We start from the raw sequence: 9,613 nt of genomic DNA, 5'->3' as shown, positions 1-9,613 counted from the left end.
GGTTTCTTGTAAAGTGCTCCTGGTCTCTTATTCCACACTTTTTCCAGCCATTCAATAGTCCCACTTTCATCCATCCATTCCTTTTCATGTGCATGTACGATGACACCAGCAGGAAATTGCATGTTTTTAGGCAACGTTTTTCTTTTAAAAATAACAACAGGAGGGAGCTTTGATCCATTTGCCAAACATGATAAAACCACCGTAAAATGGGATTTGTTCATGGCCAGTGGTTTTAATTAAAACTGTTTTTTCACCAACACTGGTTACCGTTCCGTTGCTCGGGAGATCGAATGTCATTGGTGTTTCGTCCATATTTCCTATTTGTGACAGTTCAAATGCATATTCCTTTCGATGTTTTATAATAAACCTTTAGAAAGATTTAATTTTTTCTTCCAGAACTCTAGGCAGCTTTTGCACCATCTTTGTTCGCTGATGAAGACAGAGACCATGATGGTTCATGAAGCGAGTACACCAACCTGCTGATGCGACAAACATTGATGGCTTTACTGACTTGTATTTGTCATCTTTCAATATTTGCAGAGCACGCAGACAAATTCCAGTTCTAGTGACAATGTACCCATTTTGTCGACATTCAACAACCCAATTATTGAGATGTTTCTCTAGCTCGGGAAATGAAGTGCACCTCTTTGGACATTTTTTCTTGCTTCTTGGCATGTCTTTTAGTGTTGTTTTATTTTTTCACCATTCTCTGACTTGTTTCTCATTGATACAGAATTCATGAGCAGCGGCGCAATTATTGTTTGCTTCTGCATATTCAACAACTTTAAGTTTGAACGCTGCATGATAAGAATACCTTTTTCTTTTGATTTCACCGTTGTTCATTTTAAATACTAGTATGAAAATAGATTATTATTATAGTTATAGATTTTGTAGGACTTTATATAGCAGGGATCGGCAACATTTGGCACGCAGCTCTCCAGGGTAAGCACCCTGGCTGGCCAGGCCAGTTTGTTTACGGGCGGGTTTGGCCGATCAGGGCTCCCACTGTCTGCGGTTTGCTGCTCCAGGCCAATGGGGGCTGCTGGAAGCGGTGCAGACCGAGGGATGTGCTGGTCACCACTTCCCGCTGCCCCCATTGGCCTGGAGCGGCAAACCGCGGCCAGTGGGACCCGCTATTGGCCGAATCTGCAGACGCGGCAGGTAAACAAACCAGCCCGGCCCACCAGGGTGCTTACCCTGGAGAGCCGCGTGCCAAAGGTTGCCGATCCCTGTTATATAGGAATGTCACCTCCTTTATCAGTGTCAAATTATTATTGTTCTTTGTTTATTTCAAAGCAGCCCTGTAGATTGGCATGTCTGTAGGGATAACAGGCTATTTCAATTTTATTAGAGATTCCATTGATTCTGCACGTTATATTTTCATATTGGCTCGAGACTTATGAGGTCCATTTCAAGCCAATCTAGTCCACTAAACAAAGCCTTTGCAACTTTAAAAGGTTGCAGTATTGACATCAATAAATGGGTCGGCAAACTTTGGCTCCTGGCCTGTCAGGGTAAGCCGCTGGTGGGACGTTTTGTTTACCTGGAGCGTCTGCAGGCATGGAGCCCCTCAGCTCCCCGTAGCATGGTTCACTGTTCCCAGCCAATGGGAGCTGTGGGAAAGGGCTCCATGCCTGCAGATGCTCCAGGTAAACAAAATGACAATGTATTAGATATTCAATTCAATGATTCCACAGAGTTTAAAATCATCACATTTTGGTGTAGACCCATTTATAAGCTGCCCCCGCTCTTTGATGTGTCATTTTTTTACCAAAAATATTCGGCTTATGAACGAGTACATACGGTATCTTCTTTCCTCATTGATCCTTCTGGTCAGGTGACAACTAGGTTATTTGAACTGCTGAACCCTTTACAGGCAATCCAGTACAGTTGCCAAGGAGGGATTTTATGCGACTGCATACATAAAGATTGCTACCCTTTCCCCTGTACTCATGACACCATCGATGTCCCACCCTTGAGGATCTGGCATCCCATCAGTGGTACTCACCAGGCTCTGAGGCCGTGAATGATCCATCTTGGCTGTGGTGGGTGGGACCTTGTGGGTTCACAGCCCTCGATGGAGTGTGGGGGTGACATAGGTAACCACAGAGGCGGTGACTAGGGAGCAAAGAGGGGGTAGCAGAGATTAGACCTAGCAGGGTGTCCCCAGAGATCTGCAGATTGTCCATCCAAATCCCCAACCTGGGAAGGAGAGTCCTGGAGACATGATTCCCAGCAGACACCCTTCCGCTCTCAGCTTGGACGAGCAAACTCCAGCACCATCCCCCTCACCACCCTGTACTGTTGTCTCCTCGTGCCAACCTCCGGTCCCCGGATCACTTCCCGGAGACCTTCCATCCCTGCTGCTCTCCCCTTGTCTGGCAAGTGGGGCTCAGATTTCCAGGCCTGACTGGTCTGTTGTGGTCATCTCGGCTGACCTCCGAAGCCAGGGGGCGCAGAGCAAGGGAAGAGTGGCTGGATCAGGGATGCTGTGAAGGGCATAAGGCCAACCAGAATTCCCGCCACAGAGGAGAGAAGGAGGATGGGTCCAGGGGGCAGGCAGTGGTGGAAGTAGGGTGGTACAGTCCGGTACGCCATACCAGTAAGCTATTTATAGCCATGACAGCGTACCAGAAACTTTTAGAAAGACACAGGAGGAGCAGAATGTGGGGCCACCCGGTGCAGCTGTACCACCCCCAACCCTTTCATGCAGCTGTGTCAGCATCTCCTGTCTGGGGTCTGTAGGTAGCCCCACCGGGGGACCGTGCTGGGGGTGGGGCTGGGGGAGGTTCAGTCACACGGAAGGAGCTACTAGCGTGAGGTCACCTGACGTTCTGTTTCTTGTGCCACTGCGGTTCCCAGGAGAGCCTGGCAGTTCAGAAGTCTTCAGAGCAGCGGGAGGACAGAGACCCCCCAGGTAACGTGGGGTAGATCATGGGGAGGGGGAGAGTGTGGGGTCCTGGACTGGGGGTGGGGTGGAGTCGCATGAAGGGCAACGTGGGGAGGTCATGTGCCCCCCTCCCTTTAGCTGATGTAGCATACCAGTAAGAAATGAATTCTACTTGTACCACTAGGGACAGGGTCAGGTTCTCTTCCCCTCCCGACCCCTAATAGCGTTGCCAATTTTGGTTGGACGTATCCCTGGAAGTTTCATCACCTGACCATCTTTAATTAAAGATTATTTTTAATTCCTTGGAAGGTTGGTCTCCCTGCTCCACCCAGGCCTGGACAGTTGTCTTCTAGTCACGCACGAAACTTCAGCCTCCATTGAGCTTTCAGGGCTCAGTTTTTCTGCTGAGCCTGCCACCAACGGGGACACTTGGAGATGGTTCAAGACCTGACACCAGCTCCTTGCACTCGTAGGGAGGAGTGATTGGTGATGGTATTGGACTGGCGTTTGTTGGAGGGCTGCGATGGGCAGTGATATGCGTGTGTGAATTCATAGCTTCACCAATCTTCAGCCCACACAGGATCATCTCCCTGGCCTCCTGTATAACACAGGCTGTTTATTTCACCCAGTTCCCCCTGTATGGAGCAAATAACTTGTGTTAGATGAAGGCCTCTTCCGGAAAGCCGACTCTTCCTTCTTTCTCCCTCCCGACTCTTCCAAACCCAACAATGGGTGGAAATGGGGCAGCTCCACATTGTGAGGCAAAATTTCCAGAAATTTTGAAGGCCCGGAAAAATTGTGTTTTTTGGGGACACCCCCCACCAGAAATGTTGGGAAAACCTAAAATATCTACAGTCGTTACTTGCTTATTGAAACTGAATTTGTTTTACTCCTTTACGAATGGGACATGCATTATGCAGAGCAGTGGTTTTCAACCTGTGGTCTGCAGAGCCCTTGGGGTCCATAAACTGACATTTCCAAAGGGGTCCGCACCTCCATTTGAAATTCTTTGGGGGCCTGTGTTCATGTCACCCTCCCCATCAGTACCTGGGCTGGGGATCTAATGGTCCAACCAGCAGACCAAATTTGGTGATGAATCCTGGTCACCTACTACATGAGGCACGTTGTGCATATGCTAAGAATGGTCTGCAAATGGGGCGAGTGGGAAGGCTGAAAACCACTGCTGTAGAATTGAGTTAGCACCTTAAAAAGTGTGGTTTGGTATAGTTCTGAAATAAGTTTAAATTCTTTTAGTTTTGCTTCAAATAATGACAAATACACCTCGTCTTATGGATGGAGCAGCAGATTCACAGGAAGGTTCTGAGGAGTATTTTTATTTTTGCCCCTTGGCAAACAGGGGAAAAATATAAAATGTTGAGAATAGCGAACGTCAACAGTGTAAACAACACAGGTTCTAGCCTCTGGGCTGAAGTAGGATGTAAAGAGACCGGATCTGACGCTATCGTGCAGTTGCAGAAGAAATGAACGTTTCTAAAGGCAAAGCTCAGAAAAGGAAATGACCGTGCCTCTAACGTAGTTAATAGAACACAATATTAAGAGGGAAGCTACCCAGAGCTCTGTGCAGCTCAAAAGCTTGCCTCGTTCACCCACACAAGTTGGTCCAGTAAAAGATATCGCCTTGTCTGTCTCCTATCCTGTGCCCAGGGGCGGTGCAACTTATTAGGTGACCTAGGCGGTCGCCTAGAGCGCTACGATTTGGGGGGCGGTGACTGCGGCAGTATTTCAGCAGCGGGACCTTCCGCTGCCTCTGTGGGGGGGGGTGGTATTTCGGGGCGGGACCTTCCACCGCCTAGGGTGGCAGAAAAGCTGGCGGCGCTCCTGCCTGTGCCCCATGTGGATACGACATGATGGCAAACCACAGTGTTAAAGGCCAACAGTGCATTTGGGTATATAACTAGACTCTATAGTAACACCACCAGACTCTTTAATAGCACATTATCCTCATGCTCCTACCTGGGGCCTGGCTCTGTAGCTCAGGGGGTTAGCGCTGAGGTCATGGAATACAGGGGTGGCAAATTCAAAATTCTCTAGGGTCTGTGCTGTCCTAGGAACAGTCACTAGTATCTCCTTGGAAATGCTGTGGAACTCAATTTGTTTTCTTCTTCTCTCCTCTTCCACTGTTGGTTCTGAGAGAGGAAATATTCCATGTAATGGTTTCTTTTTAATTCAACCCCCTGGCCAAATTTCTAATTTCTCCACCCTGGGCTTTGGGGGAAATCTGGGGGGGGGGGGGGTTAGGTAGGGGGGTTCCCCACCACAAGTTTCTATTTCCCCCCCGACCCTCATAATCTCTAGCCCCACCTCCCAAATTGCACTGTCCCCACTTCCCTCAGATTAGCATCTCCGGAAGGTAGGGTGACCAGATATCCTGATATTATTGACACCATCCTGATGTTAGGGGTTTTCTTATGTAAGCAACTGTACCCTCCCAATCTCCAGTTTTTCACACTTTCCATCTGATCACCAGTGTGGCCTGCATGGGATCCCGGGTGGGGGAGAATCTGGAGTGGGTGGGATGGGGTTACGGGGGATGAATTGCTCAGGACAAGGGGAGTCACCTACCCAGCACCATGCTGAGCCGGTCCTGCTGGGGCGAGGAGCTGGATTCTTGGCTCAGCCCCTGGCCCCGTCCTCTGCCAATGCCACCGAAGAGACACAGGCAGGGAACAGCGGCCCAAGTCCATGACACCTCTCAGCCCCTCCAGTGTGGCAGGAAATGCTGCAGGGCACCAACCACATCTGAGTGGCTGTGCCATCCCCTGTGAGCCTCTGCGGGGCAGGGCCCCTTCTGCAAAGGCTTGTGGAAATAATCCCCAGTGGTGAGGCGGGGCTAGAATGCTTTCCCCCAGCACCATGGATCTGCTGGGCACCCTAGGCCAAGCTGAAAGGATGCCAAGGGGCTCCCTGGGCTTGTGCCACAGACCCCCAGGCTCAGGGCTACCCCCAGCTTCTCAACAGTCCTATGGATGAACCCCTTCATGTGCCAGACCCCTGAGGGGGCCCACACGTCCTTCAGGGTTGGCCACACAATGTCCCTGCCTCCTAGATTGAGCATCTGCTCCCCATCCCTCCCTCTTCACCCCCTGAGCTCTGCCCAGTGAGGGCAGATGAGAGAAACGCCTGTTAGAGGCTTGTCCACCCTTGGGGGATCAATGCACATGATTTGGGATTTCCAGGGACACTTGGCAGTCAACTGCCTTATAGCAGCATTCCCCCTCCTGCTGGGTAGCACTCTCAAGTAGAGAGGGAAAACTGAGGCAGATGCCAGCATCATGAAAATATTGTCAAAAATTCCCCCCTTTGTCACAGTTGGAGAGGGCTTAAATCCAGACAGAACAGGGGGCAGACCAAAAGGATGGAGACTGTTCAGCTTAGAAGAGAGATGATAAGGGGGGAGGGGATATGATTGAGGTCTATAAAGTCATGAAGGGTGTGGAGAAGGTGAATTGGGAAGGGTTGTTTACAAGGGCGAGGGGTTGCCCAATGAAATGAATAGGCAGGAGGTTTAAAACAAACAGAAGGAAATACTTCTTCACCCAACACATCGACAACCAGTGGAACTCACTGCTCGGGGATGCTGTGAAGGCCAGAAGTAAAACTGGGCTCAAGATGGTCCGGGACTCAACCCTGTGCTCTGGGTGTCCTAAACCTTTGGCTGCAGGAGCCGGGACTGGATGACAGGAGATGGATCACTGGATAAATTGCCCTGTTCTGTTCCTCCCTTCTGAAGAATCTGCAACTGTCAGAGACAGCATACCGGGTTAGATGGACCATTAGCCTGACCCTGTCTGGCCATCATTACGGTCTATCAGCTGCTCTGTCTAACAGGGTAGAGTGGCTGCAGGGGAAGCAGCCAATCAATGCCCAGGAGGGCTGTATAAAAAGGAGCTACAGAGCCAGAGACAGTGCAGTTCCTTGCTAGAGCTGGAGGAGCAGGGTTGATGTTTCTGGCTGAGGGAACTGCAGTACGACGGACAGCCTGGTGCTAGTAGGGACTGGAGGAGCAAGGAAGAGCTCCTGGCTGCTAATGGGCCTCAGCTTAGATGAGCCCTGAGCTAAGGGTAAAGCAGCGGTGAAGGCTGGGGCCTGGAGTAGTGGGTGTGCCCACCTGCCCCCATAGGTCACTGGGAAGGGCCTACAACCGGACATCAGTAAACCTGCAGAAGGGGACTGAACTGTCAGAAGGCCCAGCTGAGGACTGGGGCCAAAACAGAGTAAGATGGCAAAACCATTGCCTGGAGGGAGGAAGCTGTGGGGGTACGGCCCGAAGGCAGGGCTGGGACTGGTTTAAAGACCATGGACCCACCCAACCAGGGGGGATGCTCGCGAGAGGTGGGTGCCGACCCCATTACACTAACCCAGATGGAGGTTTCTTCAGTGACCTGACGAGTTCAGTGTGGCTTGAAAGCGTGTGTCTCACCAACAGAAGTTGGTCCAATAACCGATATCACCTGCCCCACTATACCTGTTTCAGCTGGGTCTAAGGACTGGCCATGGATTGAAATAGAGCAGGTGGCCACAGGGCGGGGGAAGGGGTAGGACACCCCGAGTGGAGAGATCAATGGGATGGCAGCTGACGACATGGCTGTTTTTGAGGGTGATGGTGGGTTTAGCAAGGAGGGGATCAGCTAAAGGGAGTGAGAGGGCTGGGGAGAAGGGGCAGGTGTGGAGCGGTGGGGAAGAGACGATAGGGAGATGTGGCTTGGAGCAAATGGCCCATCAGCCCATTTGAAATCTGCAGGAAGATCTCGGTATGTCCAGAGGACCCTGATTTGCCAGTTTTCGGCTCTGGCTGGCCTGGTCTCTTGGCTGGGGATGGTCAGCGTACAGCATCACACAGACCTGCCACTGTGCTGCAGCTGTGTGTGTGTGTGTGTGTGTGTGTGTGAGGGGGAATGGGACGCCAATGCAGTAGCCATTGCCATGTCTGTGTCTATGAGCAGGAAAGGGACCCAGCGTGGGGTGTGCGTCGACCCCTTAATCACACGGAGGGCAGGATGCACAGGCCCGGTGCATTGGGGCGGGTCCCAGTAGCAACCCAGCCACTGCCCTGGCCTAGGAAACCACAGGACGCAGCAGCCCAGGGGAGCCAACCGACACAGGAAGCCTCACAGCCGCAGAGAAACAGCTGGTGCCATTGCAGTCGCAGAGATGATTAATAGACCCACCCCCCCCGCACCCGCACTGCGCCATCACCGCCTTTGCAGCCCTGCCTCGAGGAGCTGAAGTGAAATACTGCCTCCACACTGTGAACTGGGCGATGGATGGGGAGATTTAATCCTTTGGTGCCCCCGCCACATCTTTGATCTGAGCATCTCACCGCAGTTTGCAGCTGTGACAATTCCCGTGCAACAGAAGCATGATCCCCAGTTTAGACATTGGGAAACTGAGGCACACGACTCAGTGGAGGGGGGAGGGAATCCAACCCAGGAGTTCCATGTCCCAGCTTCCTCCTCTTTTGGCCACTGGCTAAGCTGTCTCGAGGCAACACACTAGGCGAGATTCAGTCATAGAAAAGGGAATGAGTTCTCTGCTGTGAGCTATCAAGCAAACTCATGGAGAGCGTTCGAGCTGGCAATCTGGGGAATGCATCTGTGAGTCCAGACTCCCCTATTTCAGCCTATTTCAGACTATTCAGACTATTTCAGCCTGAAGACCCAATGCAGGCCAGGAGCAATGCAGACTGGCGTAGCCTCCCGTGCCGTGGTCCAATACCACCGTGTATGGGAGAGACACATGGGTGATGTCAGTGCTCAGAGGGGAGATCTCTAAAGTGCTGCCGGGAGCAGGGCAGGGGAGCCTGTAGGGGGCGCTGTCCCTTTGGCTTCGGTGCTGACCTCAATCCCTGAGTCTGGCTATAGGAGGCGCTGTGCTGCAGGGAGTAGGGCAGGGGCTCAGAAGGGGGTGTTCTCACCCTGCAGTCAATGGTGACCCCAATTCCCCAGCATGGCACTAGGGGGCGCTGTGCTGTCTGGTTTAAAATGAAATACTCCTTCATTCACCGCTCGTGGTCATCACAGACCCCTTGGCGTTTTCACCACTCGTTTTGTCTCCCTCAAATTGCAGCCTCAGTTGGACCCAGGTTTCTCCAAGCCCCCATCTCCCGAACAGCTCTGCCGGGAGCTCTTCAAGAGCTGCCACGTTCCACCCTAGAAGTGGCTGCATTTTGGTGCTGGGAGCAAGAACTCTTTTTGTAGCATTTGCCCTCACACTGATAAACTGCTGTCAAACCATCCCCTGGAAGTGGCTGTGTTTCAGCCCCGGGTGAAGATCCCTTTGGAGGATTAGCGCTAACTGTATTAAAGGATGGTCAGTCCTCACCCCAGAGCTGACTGCATTTCAGTGGTTTGATTAATGTATCCCAGTGTAACCCTTCTGCCCATCTGAGTTGGCAGCAACAAGGGCCGGGTTCTGTATCTATGGGTTCCATTTCAATAATGCAATGCAAAACTGGCTCGAGCCCCCACCCAGTGACCTGGGACAATTACATACCACCCCCTGGGCGCCTCTAAGAGGCAATACTTCCCCTCTCGCAAGCACGGAGTCTGAGTGTAGCAGAAAATGTTTAATAACATGAGGTAAACGACATCAGCATTAAATTGGAAAAAACACCACAAACAGGATTCATAACACAAACCATGAGCAAAAGAACCCACCCCAGCAAATTGGGCTGTGTCCTTTCCCTTGGGTTCTTGAAACCAG

Source organism: Malaclemys terrapin, chromosome 12, assembly GCF_027887155.1.
Source record: "Malaclemys terrapin pileata isolate rMalTer1 chromosome 12, rMalTer1.hap1, whole genome shotgun sequence".
Lineage (NCBI taxonomy): Eukaryota > Metazoa > Chordata > Testudines > Emydidae > Malaclemys > Malaclemys terrapin.
This window is presented reverse-complemented; position numbering follows the sequence as displayed.